Source organism: Oryctolagus cuniculus, chromosome 13 (assembly GCF_964237555.1).
Source record: "Oryctolagus cuniculus chromosome 13, mOryCun1.1, whole genome shotgun sequence".
NCBI lineage: Eukaryota > Metazoa > Chordata > Mammalia > Lagomorpha > Leporidae > Oryctolagus > Oryctolagus cuniculus.
The window spans coordinates 85,144,963-85,166,849 of record NC_091444.1 but is presented as its reverse complement, the minus strand read 5'-3'; the positions used below and the strand labels follow the sequence as shown (position 1 = coordinate 85,166,849).

The window sequence follows — 21,887 nt, the reverse complement described above, 5'->3', positions numbered from 1 at the left end:
TGACATACTGACATAGACAGTAGATATTGGAGCCTGTCCCTTCTGCCAAATGGAGAATACCATATTTTGGTCCATCATATATATAGTCATATATTATAATATATATTATATTATATATTTCTATACATAATATAGAATTACATATAATAATTATAAATATATAATTGTATATAATTATTATATATGAATTTGTTATTTATATATAAATAATTATTTCTGATCCAGCTCCTTACCAATGGATTGAAAAAGCAGTGAAAGATGCTCCAAGTACCTGGGTTCCTGGGACACACATCAGAGGAAAAGCTCCTGGTTTCAACCTGGCCACACTCTGGCTATTGAAGTCATCTCAATAATATATATATATTATATATATATAATACATATAATAAATTATATAATATTATCTGTTTATAATTATATATTATATAATATATTGTATGATAAATTATAATATATTTTATATATGAATATATTTATATACATAAATATATAAATAAATGTAAATATATATATAAAGAATTTTTTTATGTAGTTGACAGGTTTACTTACAGAGAGTGAGAAGAAGAGACATAGAAAGGTCTTCCATATGCTCATTTACTCCCCTAATGACTGCAATGTCTGCAGCTGGGCCAATCTGAGCTAGGAGCTTCCAGGTCTCCCATATTTTGGCAGAGACCAAAGCACTTGGAACAGCTTCTACTGCTTTCCCAGGCTATTGCAGAGAGCTGGATGGGAAAAGGAGAAATGGGGACTAGAACTGGTGCTCATATGGGGTGCCAGCACTGCAGGTAAAGGATTACACCACTGCACCACAGTGCTGGCCCCAGTCTATTCTTTATTAAGGAGATCTCAGTAATCATGTTCAGGTATTGCTGTCCTATATTCATGGCCAAAGTCCTAGCAGGCAACATGGTTTGGAGAATCATAAGCACAAGGTGTGTTGGAGACTTCATTTCTCATACAGCACAGTTAATAACAAGGTTCCAAGAGGGGAAATTACTTGCATCATAGTCTTTGAGAACTAATGGACATCACAGGTGATCTAAAGAATGTAGAAGGTTTGTGAGCCCCTAGAGTGAAAAAGTCACTGGGAGCACAAGGACAGTGCCTAGAGTTTATTTTGATGGATTTTAGCCCCTTGCATTGGAGGGAGGCCTGAAGAAGCTGGACTGATTTGTAAACCTCAGAAGTGTCTTTTCAAGGTGAAGGCAAACTTAAGACTGAGGGGTTTTTGGAAAAACTTGGAGCAAAATGCATTTGCACACTTGGTTAAGACACATCATTTATCTATTGATTTTCATCAGATCTGTTAACATTAAATATAAGGTACAGGGGACATGGTGGATTTCATATAGCAATATGATTTTAGTAACATATCATGAGGTGCTTTTTTCTTTTAATGGATTTAGCAGGTAAAATTGGGCTACCTAATGGGATATAGCTGGAATAATCACCTTTTTGTTAAATAAATCTGAGGTAATAAATGTTAGTATATGAATACATTGAGTTTTCTTTTATTGGGCCTTCTTGGCTATTTTAATCTGGGATCTGCGAATTCTCATTTTCTCTAGGCAAGTTGTAACTGAAAATCTTTATTTTATTCTTCATCATGTTGGACCAACTGTGCTGCTTCTGGGATTTTTTTAGTACACCTGACAATTGGAAATTTAGACAATAGTATAGTTAATATGAGATGTACCAAGTAAAGTACTTATTTTTATTCAGATAATATATTTTGGGAATTCTTCTAAAATTCCTATTGAGTATCCTTGTTAAATTTAGTTGCATCCCAGGTTAAGACTTATTGGAGACAGGTGCCATGGCTCAATAGGCTAATCCTCCACCTGCGGTGTAGGCACACCGAGTTCTAGTCCTGGTGGGAGCACCAGATTCTGTCCCAGTTGCTCCTCTTCCAGTCCAGCTCTCTGCTATGGCCCAGGAGTGCAGTGGAGGATGGCCCAAGTGCTTGGGCCCTGCACCTGCATGGGAGATCAGGAGGAAGCACCCCGCTCCTGCTTTTGGATCAGCGCAGTGTGCCGGCCGCAGCACACTGGCCGCAGCGGCCACTGGGGGGTAAACCAACAGAAAAAGGAAGACCTTTCTCTCTGTCTCTCTCTCTCACTGTCCACTCTGCCTGTCAAACTAAAAAATAATTTTTATAAAAAGACTTATTGGAGCCACTCTAGTGATTATACCCATGAAACTTTGTTAATTAATGCAAATAGAACCTGGGAAAATTCATGTATATCTTATGCTGTAGAGACTTAAGATTGAACATCTTTTTTATCTTTTTTAATTATATAATTTAAAAACAAATTTTAGATTTTTTTTGACTTTACTAAGCCACAGCTCTGGCCCCATTAATATGTCTTAACAATGCTTTTTCCTCTCAGACTTATCTCTATTGGTTCAGTTAACTGCATGTCTTTTCTTTAGATTCAGATTCTCTCAGCTGTCAAAGCTTATTCATCTTAATTCTGTTGTTGCTATTTCCCTCCATTTTATTCTGTCCCTAGGCTAATTGAGGTCATGATTCTCCATTCCTTCTGTGTGGTGTCACAGTAGCCTTGAAGTGTTCTTTTTCTCTTCTGATTTCTAAAGAAAGAAATAATGTATTCACCCAGTTTAGATATTTTAATAATTCATTCCAAAACAAAGGTTAAATGTTCTTAATTTGACAAGAATTTTTGGGGCCAGTGGTGTGGCATAGTGGGTAGAGCCACCACTTGTAGTGCTGGCATCTCATATGGATCCAGATCTCTGCTATAGCCTGGGAAAGCAGTAGAAGATGGCCCAAGTCCTGGGCCCCTGCACCCATGTGGGAGACCTGGAAGAAGCTCCTTGCTCCTGGCTTTGGATTCGCACAACTCTGGCCATTGCAGCCAACTGGGGAGTGAACCAGTGGATGGAAGACCCCTCTCTCTTCTCTGCCTCTCTCTGTGTAACTCTGACTTTCAAATAAATAAATCTTTAAAAAAAGAAGTTTTTCTAATTTTAGATTTGTTCTAATTCATTGCCACTTCATTGTATGTGTAAAGAGTGCATATCCAGTTTTTCTATTTTGGATTTTTGGGATTTTGTATTAACTCTGCTGTGTATTCATTTTTCTTGAGCATTGGTGATATCTTCTCCTTAGTTGTATTAAGAGAGAGAGCAATAGCCCTCATGTCTTTTTAGGTAAGTAAGACATATTAAAAACAGAGCATTCAGTATACATTCATAGTAGTTTGACTTGTTCAATTGATTTTCCTGAACTCCCTTGGATATTCTTGGTTTTTGCTGTACAAGTTTGTATACTCATTAATTCTTTGATATTCCCAAATCCAGGAAATAAATGACTCAACAGCTGTGTTCCTGTATTTGCTGGGACTCAGGGTAAGAAGCAAAGTGGAGGTGTTCAGGAATCTAAAGGTACATGCTACATAGCAAAGCACATCATTTCCTATACAAAGTGACTGGGAAATCCAGAATCTTTTGCACACTATATTGGATCCTGAACTATTACTGACCTATTCAGTAAGATTTTAATGTATTTATTTTCTGTGTGTGTGTTTGTATTTCTAAATAAACTCTGCTGGGCTACTTAACATTAACATGTATTGCAGAATTCTTTCATCAGCTTTTACTTTTAAAAAGTTTCTCTTTCAGTTTTATGGGAGAGGGTAGAAGTTTTCTGCTATGTAACTGAAAATTCATTCATTCATTAAACTTAAAAATATTTGTTGGAAATGAGGGGAATACTATTAATTCTCGTGTGATTTTCATGAAACTAAATACATTCTCCATTTTGTTTTGCTTAAAATTTCTGCATGTGTGGACTTCTTTTTTCCTTCTTGCCCCAAATCCCTTTGTGTATTGGGATGGTAAATGGGTTTTACACTGGAGAAAACATGTAATTTTGGCAAAGAAGTACTTAGCCTTGCTGCTTCAAGTATTCAAATATTACATTAGAAATCAGTAAATTTGTTTACTGTACAAATGTCTTTTATACAATTTTGTAATATTCTGGGATATGAGAGGGAGCAGGAAATAGGAGGGTTATGGGTGGGAGGGATGTTTTGGGGAGGGGAACCTACTGTAATCCAAAAGCTGTACTTTGGAAATTTGTATTTATTAAATAAAAGTTAAACAATTTTATAATATTCATCTTCCTTTTTATTTCGTCCTTTTTTTAAAAAAAGATTCATTTATTTTCCTTGAAAGTCAGCGTTACACACACAGAGAAGGAGAGAGAGAGAGAGAGCAGTCTTCCAACCACTAGTTCACTCCCCATTTGGCCACAATGGCTGGAGCTGTGCAGATCCATAGCCAGGAGCTAGCAGCATCTTTTGGGTCTCCTATGCAGGTGCAGGAGCCCAAGGGCCTGGGTCATCCTCTACTGCTGGATAGTAAGTCTTACTTGCCTAAAAAGTTGGATAGTAATTTGAGTAGCCAGGACTTGAACTGGCACCCATGTGGGATGTCAGCACTGCAAGCCACAGCTTTACTTGCTACACCACAGCATCGGATCCTTTATTCTTATGACTATTGCTACACTATTGGAATTTATAATTGATAATGCTGAACAATTGAAACTGTCTTATTTACAATTGTAGGACTGGATATGGCAATTTTACTTGAAGTAAATTATTTAGCCTGCTTATTGTATGATTTTTGGAAAAGCATGTATTTATATATAACAGCAGATCTGTTAATCATTTAAAAGTGAATTATCATGATTACCCAGATGTAAAGAATGCAATATGTGCTAATGAGTTAGCAGTCACAGACATTTAGAATTAGAGGGATTTTGGAACCTTTTCAATACTGCAGTTTTTATGAAAAACTAATAATTTTTTATTTGACAGGTAGAGTTATAGACAGTGAGAAAGACAGAAAGGTCTTCCTTCCGTTGGTTCACTCCCCAAATGGCTGCCACAGTTGGAGCTGTGCCCATCCAAAGCCAGGAGTCAGGTGCTTTCTCCTGGTCTCCCATCCGGGTGCAGGGCCCAAGCATTTGGGCCATCCTCAACTGCCTTCCCGGGCCATTGCAGAGAGCTGGACTGAAAGAGGTGTAACCAGGACTAGAACCCTTTGACCTTATGGGATACCAGCACCACAGGTGGAGAATTAACCAAGTGAGCCATGGCGCTGGCCCCCAATAAATTTACTCTTAACAAAATATCAAAATATCTTATTCAGTATAAAGTTAGTAGTGAAAAAGAGACTACCTTGTTGAACACAGAAATTTGAGATTATATTTCTTGATATTAATTTGCATCTTAAGGCTTATTGCCTAGTTTATTTCAACATTTCAATCTAATATTACTAATAATATCTTGTACTTAGTGGTTCACTGTGTGCCAGACAATATTCTTTTGATTTTTAAAAAGATTTATTTATTTATTTATTTGGAAGTCAGAGTTACACAGATAGTGAACAAGAGGAAGAGAGAGAGAGAGAGAGGTCCTCCATCTGCTGGTTCACTCCCCAGATGGCCTAAAAGGTCAGAGATATGCCAATCTGAAGCTAGGAGCCAGGATCTCTTCAGGGTCTCCAATGCAGATTCAGGGTCCCAAGGACTTGGGCCAACTTCCTACTGCTCTCCCAGGCTATAGCAGACAGCTGGATGGAAAGTGGAGCAGCTGGGACTTGAACCAGCCTCCATATGGGATGCCCCCACTGCATGCAGTGGCTTTACTGGCTACACCACAGCACTGGCCTCAAGACAATGCTCTAAAATGATGCATTAATTATTCTCAAATATTGAAAAGTGGCATGGTACACATTTGAATGTGTTGTTTTGTACTAGTTGTAGAAAGAGTTTAAAATATATTTAGATTTAAAAATGTAAGCTTTGATCTAAAGGTTTGCTTTCCCCTAAGGTGCCTGTTCAGAAACTGAGAGATCATTGAAGTCTCAAGATAGAGTACAACTGATCTTATCCAAGCCTCCTTTATCACATGAGGATGCTAAATGCCAAGGCCCAGAGAAGTAAAGTGAATTGTTCAAGGTCACATAGGTAAGTTGTAGCAGGGATAATTCTGTATTAGCATTAGGTACCCTGATACATAGGCCACTATTCTGTCAATTTCATACTCCTTCTGGAGTTAAAGATTCTAAGTTGTGGAAAATTAAGTTTGGAAATTTAGTGGTTGCTATGTTGTTATGGTGAGAAATTTCTGTGTATAGCTATGAGTTGCTTAAATTTTATTCAATATATTTTTCTAGTATGTTTGCTATTTATTTGAAATGTATAACAAATAGCTTCATCTATTTGCCAAAAGAATTTTTTAAAGATTTATTTATATTATTTGAAAATCAGAATTACACAGAGAGAGAAGGAGAGGCAGAGAGAGTGGTCTTCCATTCACTGGTTCACTCCACAGTTGGCCTCCATGGCTGGAGCTGTGCTGACTGGAAGGCAGGAGCCAGGAGCCTCTTCCTGGTCTCCTATGCAGGTGCAGGGGCCCAAGGATTTGGACCATTTTATAGTGCTTTCCCAGGCCGTAGCAGAGAGCTGGATAGGAAGTGGAGCAGCCAGGTCTTGAACTGATGCCCCTATGGAATACCAGCACTGCAGGTGGCAGCCTCACCCACTATGGCACAGTGCCAGCCCTTGCCAAAAGAATTTATAGAAGCTATTCCATATATACACTTCACAATTATTTAGTTACTTGACATGAACTATCCCTGCATATTTGAAAATTTTGAATGGTATCACTTGGGTTTTAAGAATGTTATATTTTAGGTCTCTTAATATTTTTAGTGATGATGTTTTAAAGGCCCTTTCTGTTTAATGGAAAATGATAAGGATTTTGTTTTACAATGGCCATAGTATTACCACTTAAAGCAATAGATTAAATAACACTTTTAAACAAAGTCATTTAATACTGAATTCTAAAACACTGGTATATTTTAAGTGAGAAGCCGGATTTCTTTCAGATATTCTAAATAAGAATGATAATCAAAATTGAAAACATCTACAGTTTTTAATCACTTGTTTTAAATATTAGTCATAATGGTCCAATTTAGAGTTTTAATTTTCATTAGCTTTTAAAAGATTCAGTACGGTTTATAGAAAAAATTCAGAGAACATAATTATATACTCAACCTCCCTCCCTTCTTTTTCCTCCTTTGTCATTTTTTTTAGCTTATGATATGACATTTTCCATTTACATTACATTAAAAAAGGGTGTTGAATCAAGGGACAAGTTTAACAGGCAAAAAGCAGAAAGATCGTAATTTAGAGGGAATACAGACAATGGCTCTAAACAATATTTGAATATCACATCTAAACAATATTTGAAGAAATTGATAAAATAAATATTTTAATTTCTCCTACTAAAATGCTCAGAGAAAGTCTTTCATTATTTATCAAATATTAGTGCAAATATATGGATTTAAATGATCCCAAAAAGTGATAATTTTTGTGTAATAAAGTCCAATTTTTGTCAAGGCTTTTTGACAGTCTCACAGAAAACTTATGTTTGTGAATGGGAAGAATAATATCAAAATGTCCATACTATCAAAAGCAATTTGCAAATTCAATGCAATTCCAATCAACATACCAACGATGTTCTCAGAGCTAGAAAAAATGATGCTAAAATTCATATAGAAACATGAGAGATGCTTAACATCTAAAGAAATATTATAAAACAAAAAAAAAAGCTGGAGACATCACACCATATTTTAAGACATATTACAGGGGTCAGCACTATGACAAAGCAGGTAAAGTCACCGTCTGCAGTGCCGGCATCTCATATGGGTGCCAGTATGTTTCCCAGCTGCTCCACTTCTTATACCCCTCTCTGGTATAGCCTGAGAAAAAAGTAGAAAATGGCCAAAGTCTTTGGGCCCCTGCACCTGCATAGAGACCTGGAAGAAGCTCCTGACACTTGGATTCAGATCAACAGAGCTTCGGCCATTGTGGCCATTTGGGGAGTAAACCAGTGGATGGAAGACCTCTCTCTCTCTCTGCCTCTACCTCTCTGTGACCCTTCCTTTCAAATAAATAAATAAACTGCAAAAAAAAAAAAAAACACAAAAAGAAGAAGTGTTAGCACTGATATAATAATAGACACATAGTTCAATGGAAAAAACTAGGTAGCATAGAAATAAACCCAAATTTCTACCAGCAACTCATATTTAACAAAGGAACTAAAATGAACTGGAGAAAGAAGAATCTTTTTCACAAGTGGTGCAGAGGAACTTGATGATCCAAATGTAGAAGCCTGAAAATAGACTCCAACATCACTTACACTATGTGAAAGTGAACTCACAGTGAATGAAAAATCTAATCATAAGACCCAAACCCAAGTAAACATAGGGAAACTCTAAATATTGTCAACACACAATAGCTTTTCGGTAAGATTCCAATAGCAATAGTCACAAAAATAAAAACAGAGACATTTGAGTATATCCAACTAAGATACTTCTTCACAACAAAGTAAACATCAAAGTGTAGATACAATGAACAGATGGCAGGAAAAATTAAAACTCTGAATGTTTACAGATTTCCAGAACATTTACATGAATTGGAAAAACTCCAAAAAATACAGTGAAGAAACAGGCAAGGATCTGAATAGACATTTCTCAGAAGAAATGTAAATGGTCAAAACATGTGAATATGCCTGATGTCACTAGCCATTATGTAAATATAAATCAGAACACCATATCAGTCTCCAACACCTGTGGGAGAATACAACACTCAGGTGTTTGTGTGTGCAACAAGTGGTTTTAGAGGACCCTGTTCACCTCTGGAGAGCAGAGTCTACAGGGAGACAAAGAAACCTTACTGCTTTCCTAATGGGCTTATTAAGTTCTTGACCAGTGCCTGTTAGTCTTGCCACAAACTTTCTAGTCTCACAACTTTCCTTCTTCTTCCTCTTCTCTGTGACTTGTAAAATAGTATACATTCTGTATACTGTGGATACTTTAGATTTATTTTATTCCTTCGGTCTCCTATGAAGTTCCTCCACAAAAACACAGCCCTCAAAATATTCATTCATTTATGCAGTCTGCAGATTTCATGAACTACTAAATTCCAAATAGTATATTAAAGGCAAGATCTAGGCCTAAGAGAAAAGTGGTCTGAATTCTGTGCCTAGAAGAGGATTTGGGACATAGTAGAATTTCGGTGAAGTGCTATGTGAATGACATGCACTCATTAAATGAGTAATCTAAAGCATACACTGCATTCAAGCAACACAGCAGCCCTACTCACCTCAGGTAGAGCAATTGAGAGGAATAATGTGAACAAAAATAAGACATCAATAAGTTGAGTAATAACAGAGAAAAAACAAAATGAGATAGATGCCAACATTACTGACCTATTTTTGAGGAATTAAATTGATAGAGGGGCTGGCATTGTGGCTAAGTGGGGTAAGCCGCAATCTGTGAGGCCAGCATATCATGTGAGTTCCACTTTGAGCTTATGAATCTCCACTTCCAATTTAGCTCACTGCTAAACACCTGGGAAACCAGCAGAAGATGGACGAAGGACTTGGGTCCTTGCCACTGATGTGGGAGACTTGGATGAAGCTCCTGACTTCAGCATGCCCCAGGCTCAACTGTTGAAACTCTCTGGGGTGTGAGCCAGCAGATGAAAGCTATCTCTGTCTTTCCCCCTCTCTCTAAATCCACTTTTCAAATAAACAAAGATTTAATAAACAAATTAACTGATTTCAAAATACACAAAAACATGAACAATACTATATCATCTTGATGCCAAACTGATAAAAAATAACAAATGCTAGAGAGCACATGGGAAAAGAAAAGTGTCATATATGGTGGGTGAAAACACAAGTTAGTACAGATGTTATGCAGAACAGTATGGCCATTCCTTAAAAAGGATAAAAATTGGGCCGGCGCTGTTGTGCAGCGCCTGAGGGGCCAGCATCCCATTTGGGTGCCAGTTCTAGTTCCAGCTGCTCTTCTTCCAATACAGCTCTCTGCTATCTCCTGGGATAGCAGTAGAAGATGGCCCAAGTCCTTGGGCCCATGCACCCATGTGGGAGACCCAGAGGAAGCTCCTGTCTCCAGGTTTCAGAATGGCATAACTCTGGCCTTTGTAGTCATCTGTAGAGCGAACCAGCTAATGGAGGACCTCTCTGTGTCCCTATCTCTATTGTAACTCTTTCAAATAAATAACAAAAATTTCAAATAAGATAAAAATTGACCTACCATTTGAGATTTATCTTGCTCTTGGCTATATATAATAAGGAACTTTTATTAGAAGGAAAGGAGAAGAGCATATCAAAGATACAGCAATTTTCCCATAACACAGCCACTATAACACAGTTCACTGCAGCCAGGATTTGAAACCAATCTAGCTATCCATCAATGAAAAAAATGGACAGGGGAACTTCATTTAGATACAAAAAAGAACAAAATATTATTAAATTAATTGAAATAAGCCAGAAGCAGGAACACAAATGTCACCTGGTCCTTGTCACATGTGGAAGTGAGAGAAAATAATGGATCTGAACACAGAACTGTGATTACTAGAGGCTGAGAAGGGAAGCAGCTAGGGATAGAGGGGGATTGGATAATAGGTAACAAAATACAAAGAGGCAGAAAGAACTTCTGGTGTCCCATAATATAATGAGATGACTACATTCAACCATATTAGGTTCTGTGTAAAGAACTGAAAGAGAGGAGCTGGTAGTCTCAAATCATGGAGAAGAATTAGAAACTGTAGTTGCTTGGGGGCCAGCATTATGGCACAGTGGGCTAACACCCTGGCCTGAAGCACCAGCATCCCCTGTGGGTACCAGTTCTAGTCCTGGCTGCTCCTCTTCTGATCCAACTCTCTGCTATGGCCTGGGAAAGCAGTAGAAGATGGCCCAAGTCCTTGGGTCCCTGCACCCAAGTGGGAGATCTGGAAGAAGCTCCTGGTTCCTGGCATCAGATTGGCAGAGCTCCGGCCATTGGGGCCACCTAGGGAGTGAACCAGCAGAGGAAGACCTCTCTCTCTCTCTGCTGCTACTTCTCTCTGTAACTCTGTCTTTCAAATAAATAAATCTTTAAAAAATTAATAAAACTGTAGTTGCTTAGCTTGATCACTTTTTACTGCATAAATGTGTGCAAATATTGCACTACACCCTGTAATAATGCATGACTAGGACACATTAATCACAAATTATTTCAATGAAATTTTAAAAATTAGAAGCATTTCTTTATATTAACAATGAACTATTTGAAAATGAAATTAGAAAAACATTTCCATGCATAGCAGCATAAGAACCAGGAACCAATGTCTTCAATGTTATCAGTGATGAATCAGATTCACAGACCCCAGCACTCAGTTTTTGCCATAGACCTTACCATGGCAATTGTGGGCATATAGTAGTAAATCAATGGACAGGAATCCTTTGTCTCTATATCTGTTAAATAAATAAACAAGGAATTCATCAAAGAAAAAGAGATATCAATTTGGATGCCAGGTCACAAAAACACATGCACTTGAGCTATCCTCCAGTTTGTGATGCCAACAAATCTTTCAGACATGTTACATTTTCAGAGACTTTTCTGTAATCTTGCTAAGCTTTCTGGAAATCTGCCTTATAGCAAAGCGATTCCCAATTCCATTACACTCATGATTATTCTTTTGTGTGAGTTATTAGTTTACCATCTAGAGATAATTTATGGTACAAAACTTTTCTATGCATGCATGTTTTCTCATTTGTGAGTCTATTCATGGGAATTGAAGACTGATTTATAGCAGAAATACACTTTCCAAATTCATTGCATAGACTTTTGTTCCTTATGAATTCTCTGAAGTCTGTTGACGTCTAATTTCTGGCTAAAGGTTTTATCGTATTTACATCATGCAAAGAGTACCACCTTTTGTGAATTCTGTATCTATACAAGCCTGAAACAAAGAAAATGTTTTTATACAATCAGTATACTCCTAAGAAACCACCTGTGTCAATTCTCTGATGTACCATTGACTTCTGACAAACAACCTTTTCACACTAATAATATTTATAAGCTTTCTCCTTTACATGAGTCTCTGTTGGATAGGATGTGATTTCCAGCAAAAGGTTTTGTCACAATACTTACATGAATTTTGGAGAAAAGCTCTTCCACATTCATTATATTGTTAAGGTCTCTCCCTTGTTCAAATTCCATGATGGATTATGAGGCATTACCTATGTGAAATGACTTTCTCACATTTATTTCATTCATTAGATATATATGTTGTGCATTCTGATATAAGGAGAGATTTGGGCAGAGCTTTCCAACACTCATTACACCCATAAGGTTTCTCTCCCACGTGAATTCCCTGTTGTCGTATGAGGTATGGCTTCTAATTAAAGGGATTTTACTTTCAAAGGAGTTTTTCCCTATATGAATTTGATGATGTACAATGAGGGCTGAATTATGGTAAAAGGCTCTGAGTCATTACATTCATAAAATTGCTCCCCATGAGAATTCTTTTATGTTTGATGAGGTCTGATTTGCACCACAAAGGCTTATTCACATGTATTACATTCATGCATTTCTCCCCTTGGTGAATTCTCTAATATTTCATGAGATATAACTTGCACAAAAAGGTCATGTAGAAAATTCCTTGTGTGGATTCTCTGATATCTTATGAGTTATGAAGTACAGCAAAGAGGCTTTCCACCATCCTTCCATCCATAAAACCTACCTAAATTGAGCAACAAAGATATAGAAAACCTAAACACACACATAACTGGATGGAAATGATACCAGTAATAAAGACCCTCGCCGCCAAGAAAACCCCAGGACTGGATGGCTTCACTGCTGAATTCTAACAGACATTTAAAGCACTAACTGCAATTCTTCTCAAGTTATTCAAAACAATTGAGAGAGAGGCGATTCTCCCAAATTCTTTCTATGAAGCCAGCATCACCTTCATTCCTAAACCTGAAAAAAGTGCAACAAAGAAAGTAATTATAGACCAACTTCCCTGATGAACATACATGCAAAGATCTGCAACAGAATTCTGGCCAATTGAATCCAACAATGCATCAGAAAGATCATCCACCCAGACCAAGTGGGATTTATCCTTGGTATGCAAGGATGGGACCAAAGGCTTTTTCCACAGTCATTTCCTTTATAAGCTTTCTCCATGGTGTGAAGGCTCTGATACTTTCTGAGGTTTGACTTCTCAGCAAAGGTTTTTCCACAGTCATTGCACTCATAAGGTTTCCCCCAGTACAAATTGTCTGATGCTTTGTGAGCTTTGACTTCTCAGCAAAGGCATTTCCACAATGATTGCATTCATTAGGTTTCTCCCCTGTGTGACTTCTCTGATGCATTTTGAGTTGTGATTTCTGGCCAAAGCTTTTTCCGCAGGCATTGCATTCATAATGCTTGTCTTCTGTGTGAATTCTCTGATGCTTTCTGAGGTTTGAATTCTGGCCTAAGGTTTTTCCACAGTCATTGCATTCATAAGCTTTCTCCCCTGTGTGAATTCTCTGATGCTTTCTGAGGTTTGCCTTCTGGTTAAAGGCTTTTCTGCAGTCATTGCATTCATAAGCCGTATCCCCTGTGTGAATTATCTGATGATTTATGAGGTCTGGCTTCTGGCCAAATAGTTTTACATAGTCATTGCACTCATAAACGCTTATCCCCTGTGTGACTTCTCTGATGATTTATGAGGTTTGACTTCTGGCCCAAGGTTTTTCCACAGTCATTGCATTCATAAGGTTTCTCCCCTGTGTGACTTCTCTGATGATTTGTGAGTGTTGATTTCTGGCCAAAAGCTTTTCCACAATGATTACACTCATAAGGTTTCTCCCCTGTGTGAATTCTCTGATGATTTAGGAGGTTTGCCTTCTGGCCAAAGGATTTTCCACAGTCATTACATTCATAAGGTTTCTCACCTGTGTGAATTCTCTGATGATTTATGAGGTGTTTCTTCTGGCCAAAGAACTTCCCACAGTCATTACATTTATAAGATTTCAACCCTGTGTGAATTCTCTGATGTCTAATGAGATCTGACTTCTGGTGAGTGGTTTCTCCACAATCATTACACACATGAGGGTTTTCCACTTATATGAGTGCTGTGATGGAGGGTATGGCAGAATTTAATACTGAATGACTTCCCACAAGGTTTACATGCATAGGATTTCTTCCCTATATTTGGTCTATGATTCAGTCTAACATGTGATTGGTAAATAACAGGTTCCACAGGCCCAATATACTTATAAACGTTCTCTCTTTTGGGACTTTGTTGATGTATACTGAGGTTAGAATTCTTATGGAAATCTTGTACTATTTGAGTTGTCTTGCCAATAGTGGCAATTGACTTATTACAGGTTTCTACCATAAAAAGCTTCTCAGATTCACAGAATATATTCTTGCTTTTGAAGACTTTCCCTTGTCCAATTTGTTCAAGTGCCTGCTCCATGGTCTGAATATTGTGCTGTTGATTAAGAGGTTCACAGAACTGGAGAGTGTTCCCAGGTACCTTAGTAGCACAAAATTTCTCTCCAGCTTGTAGTTGATCAGGCCCACAATGGGGACACATATTGTGACATATACTGCATTCTTCAGGTTTTATTCCTGAATAGTTTCTCTTTTTGATACTCAGTTTTGGAATATGGCTTATACTTCAATTAAGTGTTTTTCTGAATTCAACTCCCTTGGGAGTTAATGTCTTATTATTTGTCATAACATCCTGATTCAGATTTTTCTCCAGACTGTTCTGGTTGGTCTTAATCAGTTCATCCAGTTTCATGGCAACTGAAGTGAGGAAAAAATGATGTCACTACATCAAATATAATTGTTTCTTCTAGCATACTCGTGTAAAAGGAATGAAGTTACTTGTATTTAAGAGGGATAAGATGTTAGGAAAAGTTCTGCATTTGTGCCTCCTCACACAGGGCACCAAAATGTTAGGAAAAGAGTTGTAGAATAGAGGAGAAAGTGTATGAATTTACAGCCAGACAGAATTTATTCAGAGAAAATTAATCCACAGAGGTGGGTGACCAACTGCCTGTCTGTACAAGATGGAGCATGAAGGCCCCAATTCCCAGGGGCCAGACCTTTTTGAGGAGGGCTAAGGCTGGGCATGAGGGTAGGGGGCAGCAGTGGAGGGGAATTCCAGGAACTGGGTGGGGCCCTTAGGAACCTGGAAAATAATGCAGGGTGGGGTATGAAGGCAATAGGCTGTGAGACCCAATTGAGTTTCAAGGGCAAGGAATGCATTCCAAAGTTTATCTACTTTGGGCAATGAGGGAGAATGGCTCAAGCTTATATCCTCGTTCCATCATAAGATTTTCAAAAAATGATTAGAAGATACATATTTATGAATATACAGGTTTTCTCCATTATACATTAATATATTAAATTGTATCCATAGATTTTCCAATGTTCATCCATGATCCTGTTTACTACCAGAATTTTTTCCAAGTATGATTGAATGGTTTTTGTGGTAAGATGTCTTAAGTCACTGCTTGGGATGCCTGTATCTCAAAACAGTGCCAGTTTAAGCCGAGGCTACTCTGCTTCCAATACAGCTCTGAGATAATAGATACTGGAAAGCAGCAGATAATGGTTCATGTGCTTGGGACCCTGTGATAGAGATGAGTAGGTGAAATTCCAGGCTTCTGGCTTCAGATTAGTCATAACTGTTGATAGTATTTGGGGAGAGAGTTAATAGAAGATCTATTCCTCACTGTTTCTCTCTCACTTTCTACTTTCACAAAAATGAATAAGGCTTCACAGAATGGACTAATATTTAATAAATATATTCACCTGTAATCTAGAAACCAATTTTTCCCTGTTCACTTCTTCAGTTCATTTTTTAATGTATTTTTATTTCTTTATTTGTGAGAGTTAGACTGTGAGAGACAGAGACAAAGATCTTCCTTCCATTGGCTCACCCCTCAAATGGCAAATACATTTGGATCTATGCCAATCCAAATCCAGGAGCCAGGTGCTTCCTCCTTATCTCCATTGTAGGTGCAGGGGCCCAAGCATTTGGGCCATCCTCCACTGCCCTCCCGGGCCACAGCAGAGAGCTGAACTGGAAGAGGAGCAACCAGGACTAGAACCCGGGGCCCATATGGGATGCTGGTGCTGCAGGGGGAGGATTAACCATGTGAGCCACGGCACCAGCCCCTTTTTCAATTCATTTTTTAAAAATTGTGGGTTTTGTACTTCTGTGATATTTCAACCATAAATATGGGGAAGTTTTACTAGATCATTTCCTTGAAGGTAAAGAGTGAAATGTGTCTATACTCTAAGCAGGATCACATTCATGGGACAAGATTTGAATATGTGGTTGTCTTGTGTTCTGTCTTCCCAGGCAAACAGCATTTGTGGGATTTTTCTAATGAAAATCTCTGTTTTATCTGCACTATTATGGTTTCCCCATATTTCTAAGGAAACCTGACATCCTAATCTTCTTAGAACTACAACAGTTACAGAAAGTTCCAATATACCACCTTGGCTATACATTCCCACCAGTTGAAATAATTTATTCCTGCAACCCAGAGTCTGCTCAATTATTGAAAATTGATTTCAAACTCATTGTGAAGACGTCAGCCCTGGTTACCTCCTCTTGTTTCTTTCTATAAACACTCCTCTATGATAATTTGAGTTTCTGGAGGTTTGTTGATTTTCACAGAAAACTTCATTTCCTTTGCCTTTACCAGAGATACTGATCTCCATAGATACTGTAGAATGTCTGTGTCTGAATCACAGGACCAGCTGTCTTCAGGAGTAAGACTTGGGAAAAACTCGTGGAAAGAACACCAGTCAATATCTGTTGCACTGCTTCTGCTTTGGCCTCCCTGCCCGTTATGTACACACTGATATGGAAGGCTCTGATGTAGGCATTCTTCCCCCATCCATGGCTCTGCTCCTTGCTCCAACTTGAAGATCAAGTCAGGTTTGGTCCTGCAGTGCCCTACTAATGGAAACAATATAGACTTTGTGAAATCACTATCTTGGGTTAATGAAAGGAGTACAGCTTGGTCCAGGAGCTATGCAACAAATGTTCCAATGTGAAATCCTTCCCAGGTGATAGATATTCAGATTCTTCATGGACTCAAATTCTATACCTGTCCCTCATTCAACTTTATGAATAGTGCTCACTTAGTTGTCAAATAGCAAGAAAATGTTACCATTGGGCATGTGATGAGTGTCACTCACCCAGGGAGAACAGGCTGCCGTAGGTCTCCAGCATCACATGCCTGTACAGGATTTTCTGAGCTTGGTTCATGTTCTGCCATTCCTCCCAGGTAAAGTACACAGCCAGGTCTTCAAATGCTATCCTCCCCTGTGACAGAACACTCCTGGTCAACATGTCAACTCTGTCACCTAACAAACAATGGCAGTTGTATATCTTCTACATGGGTATGGATGAAGAAGCAAGAATGCCATTTCATTTCAGATTTGTGAGCATTTGGGCAGCCACACAGAAGCATTCAACAGGGGATCAAACCTATGGTATAAAGGCTGTGAAAATTGCCCAAGCTGGAGGGAAACAGGAATTTCTGTTCACAAAGGCCAGACTATGTCAAGGGCAATTGCACAGTAGGCTGAAAGGGGGACAAGAGTCACTCTGGAATGAGCAGTGTTCAGAAGAATGTAGAAGTATTCAGGAAAAAAGACAAGAAACCATCAGGGAAGTTATGAAGGGATTGAACAGCGAAGAATTTCCAGAAAAACACTATACACAGTCAATGCAATTATGGCAGAGAAAAAAAATTTTAAAAGAGACAGTAGGCATTTAACTTAGTGTTTATGATGCCAGCTCAGATACTCTCTCTCTGCATCAAATTTCCAAAGTTGGATTTCAGTGCCAGCTCCAGTTTCCAGCTCCCAGCTAATGCAGACCAGGGGAAGCAATGGTGATGCCAACCAAGAGGGAGGCCTAGATTCCATTCCTGACTCTTGGCTTCAGTTGTGCCCCACCTCTGCTTGATATTTTTATTTAGGCAGTGAAGAAGTGCATGGGAGCTTTCTAGCTTTCTCTCACTCCATCAATTTCTTTCTCTATCAGGCTCATAAATATTTTAAGTAAGGGAGGAGATTCAAGAAAGAATAGAAAGTAGCTTTTGCTTTTTCTATAATTATTCTACTCATAAACATTTAAAGAACTGAAATAACATGATAACAAATTAAAGTAAAAGCTATGGAGTTATTTACCCAAGAACAGAACCTGAGAAATTCTGTACTATAATCTGCATTTGTGACTGAGGGAAATACAGAGAGCTTTGAGAACCTGCAGTAGGCACCAGCATTGTGGTACAGCAGGTAAATCTCCACCTGCAATTCAGGCATCCCATGTGGACAGACAATTTGAGTGCTTGGTGCTCCACTTCCAATTGAGTTCCCTGCTAAAGTGGCTGAAAGAGCAGTGAAAGATGGCCTGAGTATTTGGGCCAATTCCACAAATATGGGAGACCCAGATAGAGTTCCAGACTCCTGGCTTTGGCCTGGCCAACCATTGTGGCCATTTGTTGAATGAACCAGCAGATGGAAGATATCTCTTTCTCACTACCCATCTCTCCCTATCTCTATTACTCTGCCTTTCAAATAAGTTAATAAATAAACCTTGGGGCTGGCACTGTGGCACAGCAGGCTAATGCCCTGGCCTAAAGCACCAGCATCCCATATGGGCACCGTTTCAAGACCCAGCTGCTCTACTTTTGATCCAGCTCTCTGCTATGACCTGGGAAAGCAGTAGAAGAAGGCCCATGGATTTGGGCCTTTGTAGCTGTGTGGGAGACCCAGAAAAACCTCCTGGCTCCTGGCTTTAGATGGGTGCAGCCCGGCCAGTGCAGCCAATTGGAGAGTGAAATGTTGAATGAAAGATCTCTCCTCTCTCTCTTTCTCTCTGCCTCTCCTCTCTCTGTGTAACTCTTTCAAATAAATAAATAAATTGTTAAATACAATCTTAAAACCTGAAAGAACATGCAGTAGATTATTTTCCCCACTGTGTTCTTACTCTAGCTGGGAATCAAGTTCATCTCCTCAAACTATTAAGGACTGCATTACTCTAACAATTAAAAAAATAAATGCAGCCAGCTCCGCGGCTCACTAGGCTAATCCTCCTTCTTGTGGCACTGGCACACTTCATTCTAGTCCCAGTCGGGTTGCCAGATTGTGTCCCAGTTGCCCCTCTTCCAGGCCAGCTCTCTGCTGTGACCAGGGAGTGCAGTGGAGGATGGCCCAAGTCCTTGGGCCCTGCACCCCATGGGAGACCAGGAGAAGTACCTGGTTCCTGCCATCAGATCAGCACAGTGGGCCGGCTGCAGTGCACCAGCCATGGTGGCCATTGGAGGGTGAACCAACGGCAAAGGAAGACCTTTCTCTCTGTCTCTCTCTCTCTCACTGTCCACTCTGCCTGTCAAAAAAAATAATAAATATCACTGATTTGTGGTTTAGCCCTAGGTAAGTAATTCTCTTGCAGAATGCTAAGTGTTTATTTCCAGGGTGGAACTAAAACACTGCCCACTACATCATCTGTATAACACTAAAGAATGTGTTGGACATTATGACCCCAAAATTTAGAATATTGTCCTTGACTTCAATTGAAATCATATAACAAATATATATTTTGCTATGGCAACAGAAAATGAGACATGACATTGCCTTTTCTTGGATAAATGCAATGATTGATAGTCATGACAAATTCATCATACATCTTGTTTCTATATATTCCCTGAGAATAAAATTTACCTTCCTACATCCATTTTCATTAATAAATTATTATAAATCTAAAAACAAAACAGACAGAAAGCTGGGAATAATTAAGAAAACCACTTACAGGGGCCAGTGCTATCGCACGGTGGGTTAAAGCCACAGTCCGCAGAACCACCACCAGATATTAATTCCCACCAAATCAGGTGTGAGTGCGATTTTCAGGTGAATTCAATCAGAATTCCACAGCCATTCAGCTGGGAGGGGTGGATGAATCCAGAAACAGCCAGTTTACATGGGACTAAATCAAGCCTAATATCACAAAGGACTCTTGCATTTCTTTGGTTTTTCACATTTCTCTTATTTATCATGATTTGTAATGAATTTTCTGATGTGAGCTTTAGTTTTCAGACTGGAATATGGAGCCCAGGGCACGGGAGGAATGGTCTTTTTCATTCAGGGCACAGATGTTGGCTTGCTCCAATTCTGGCTTGCTGTCATTGTTTTGGGTGCCTCAGCCAATTTTTGGTTTTGAGCAGCAATTTTCTAAATGTTTTCTTGGTCTGAGTTTCTTTTGCCTTCTTCCATCCCAAATTTTGTATTCTGACGCAGTACAAACAAGAAGTTAGACAGAGGATCCATTATGAAATAAAAAAAAAACACAATAAATTGGCTTTTCAGGCTTAGAAATCTACAGGCAGGATGACTAAGATGAATTTTTGTGTTTTGGAAAATGAAATGGAACCAATTTGCTGTGGGGACAGATATTAATTCCCTCCAAATCGAGTTTCACTGTGATTTTCAGGAATATTCAATCAGAATTCCACAGCAAGTCAGCTGGGAGGGGTGGATGTATCCAGAAACAGCCGGGTTCCTTGTGACTAAATCAAGCCCAATATCACTAAGGACTCTTGCTTTTCTTTGGCTTTTTTCACAGTTTTCTTATTTATCATGGTTTGTAATGAATTTTCTGATGTTAGCTTTGGTTTGGAGGCTGGAATAAGGAGTTCAGGGTACAGCAGGAATCGTCTTTTTGAATCAGGGCATAGCTGTTGGCTTGCTCCAATTCTGGCTTTCTGTCACTGTTTTGTGTGCCTCTGCTAATTTTGGTACTTAAGCAGCAATTTTCTAAATGTTTTCTGGGTCTGAGTTGGTTTTGCCTTCTTCCTCCCAAAATTTTGTATTCTGATGCAATACAAACAAGAGTTCAGACAGAGTAGCTATTATAAAATAAAAAAAAAAAAAAACAAATTGGTGTTTCATGCTTAGAAATTTACAGGCAACGCAACCAACATGAGTTTTTGTGGTTTGGAAAAAGAAATGGAACCCTTTTACTTAGGGGACAGATATTAATTCCCTCCAAATCAAGTGGGAGTGGGATTTTCAGGTGAATTCAATCAGAATTCCACAGCCAGTCAGCTGGGAGGGGTGGATGAATCCAGAAACAGCCGGTTTCCTTGTGACTATATCAAGCTGCTGCTCCCTGTGGACTTGTCCTCCTCAGCCTCTGACTAGAGCACAGCCACCTCTCCAATGCTGACATCCTCTGACACATGTTTCACTCTTCTGTTCTCTCTAAACTGCAGACTCTTGGGCAACATATGTAACTCTAATGCATCAACTTGCATAGAAGCACACACCTGAGGACTCCAGAGTCTTGGATTTCAGGTTGTAATTAACTTTCCTTTTCAGAGGACTTGTGAAAAAACAAGTCTGGAAGCCAGGGTGTAGCCTTGTGGTTCAAATGCCTATGTCTCATATTGGAGTTTCTTGGTTTGATTCCTGGTTCCAGTACCTGCCTCCAAATTCCTGATAATGTAGACCCTGGGAGCTAGCAAGAAATGGCTCAGATGATTGGGTTCCCTACTCCTGGGACAGCCCTGGCCACTGGGGACATTTCAGCAGTGAACTAGAGGGTGAATACTACTTCTCTGTCTACTTGTTCATTTCTTTGCATCTCCAATTAAAAAACAAAAAAGTATGTTTGTATCATCCATTAAAATAACTTCCTCAATGGAAAAAAAGAGTTTCATTGTTAAATTGGGGAAAATAATGCTTCTTGGTTGTGACATTAGAATAATGCATAACTGTACATCGGACATCCATTGTAGACAAGGAAGAGAAAGATGGAAGCAATAATTTTTATTTCTGGCTTTGGTACTTGTCATGTAACCTTGAAAAATTCATTTAAACTCATGGTTCCTGAGTGTCCTTAAAATTACAGGCTCATCTAGTTGAGGCAGGTGGTGTAAGGGGAGGTGGCAGGAAGCTGAGAT

General features: G+C 38.9%; 1 pseudogene; it reads right to left on the bottom strand.

The window, feature by feature from the left end:
* Nucleotides 1-11,774: 11,774 nt before the first annotated feature.
* LOC138844900 (high mobility group protein B2 pseudogene) overlaps nucleotides 11,775-21,887 on the bottom strand; it is a 129,174-nt pseudogene continuing 119,061 nt past the window's right edge.